This window comes from Lucilia cuprina, chromosome 3, assembly GCF_022045245.1.
Source record: "Lucilia cuprina isolate Lc7/37 chromosome 3, ASM2204524v1, whole genome shotgun sequence".
In the NCBI taxonomy this organism is placed as follows: domain Eukaryota; kingdom Metazoa; phylum Arthropoda; class Insecta; order Diptera; family Calliphoridae; genus Lucilia; species Lucilia cuprina.
In genome coordinates this window covers 32,295,085-32,297,139 of record NC_060951.1, presented here as the reverse complement: position 1 = coordinate 32,297,139, position 2,055 = coordinate 32,295,085, and positions in this window count along the sequence as shown.

The window sequence follows — 2,055 nt, the reverse complement described above, 5'->3', positions numbered from 1 at the left end:
CCTTTTAACAACTCTCATGCAACAAGGACACTACTCTTTATAAGTATGTTTATATATACATACATATATGTATGTGTTACAGCAATACAAGCAGTCAAACATCTATACAGCAACAACAATTACAATATTATTGTGTGCATAAATGTGCATGTTAAATTGTTCTGTTTTCATTGTTGTTTGTTAAGTATGTAAATAGACAAACGTGAGTTTGTATGTTTAAGTTCCTGTAGTGTAGAGTCACACTCACACGCTCAGTATGTATAAATTAGATAGTATTGTATGTGTTTATGTTTACTGTTAAATTTGTCTACATTCATATATACGTATATGTGTATATTTGCATTCTAGTAATGTCTGAATATGTAACTAAAATTGTTGGTTTATTTAGCAGACTTTAGAAAACAAAAGTATGTATGTGTATATGTATAATTGTATTGTTGTATATTTACAATACTAAATACTACAGCATTTACTATAGAATTGTTTATTTGTATAAATAAACACATAAATTGGTACATACATATGTATGTGTAAATTTCTCTACTGCTTTGGTAATTTAGTTCCTTTTTTGTATTTCCTCAAAACATATTTTTAATAGTTTGTTGTTTTTTTAATAATTTTTGAATTTTTGTCTTTTTTTCTGCTTTTACATGAACACAATTATTCAGTGTTATTGAATCACAAAATTGTACATTTTTAATTACTTACCAATCAAAATCTTGTTGAATATTGTATGATGATATTGACTTAGAGCCTTATTCATAAACATTTATCAAAGTTTTATTGAACAAATTTTGTATGAAATTTTGATTTATAAAACTTTGATAAAAGTCTATGAATAAGACCCATGGAATTTATTTTGTTTAATGTAAAAATTAAATATGGGTCATATTGTTAGGCAAATCTATGTATTTTCATTTCAAGAATTTTCTCCCTTAAAATGTACATAAGTCAAATAAAAATTTTTGTATTTATCCTTTTCCAAAATATATTTTGAATATTTAATATCTTTAAAAACGTAAATTCAAAACTTATTTAAATTAGTTTTAAAAATATATAATTTAAAGCAAATAAGGAAATATATAAACTGACCAGAAATAACTGATCCTTATGAATCATGTATGTCATATACGCTGGAATAATTTGTCTTTACAATTAATTTTAATAAATTTTTTTATTTCGAAAACAATAACATCTGTTCTTTTTATAAAATAAATCCTTTAAATACTGAGATACCAAAGCTCTTGTCTCTTTTTAACAGCTTTACATTATAACTTTTACAACTATAAATAGCTACACTATCATTTATCTACATACATACATATGTATACTTTAGGGATACATTTATAACAATTTAAATTTATTGTACATTTATTTATATAAATACTTTTTATCTATGACAGCATTATTTACCTTGATTGCACTTTTTTACACAATACTTTAAATACATATGTACATAAATGCTAATGAAAAATTCAAAAACAAAAAAAATATATTTACTTAAAAAAGTGCAACATATTTTTTTCCCGTTTAAAATTCCCTGAAGTGGAAAAATATGTTAAAATTAAATTCCGAATTATTTAATGCATAATTTTTTAATGAAATAATATTTAATATGTGTATTTCAACAATGTAAATTTAGGTTACAAAAGAATATCCATGGGGCATAATTTTTTATAAAACAATTATCGATTGATGCTAAAAAAAGAAAATTATTTATTTTAAAGGCAAAGGAAATATTTTTTTAGGGACAAAATATTTCAATAAACTTTCATATAAAAATTTTTTCTAAATTAACTTTTTGCAACTAGAATAAAACTAGAATAGAACTAGAACAGAAATAGAATAAAACTAAAATAGAACTGGAACAAAACTAGAATAGAACTGGAACAAAATTAGAATAGAACAAGAACAGAACTAGAACAGAACAGAACTAGAACAGAATTGGAACAGAACTAGAACAGAACTAGAACAGAACTAGAACAGAACTAGAACAGAACTAGAACAGAACTAGAACAGAACTAAAGCAGAACTAGAACAGAACTAGAACAGAAC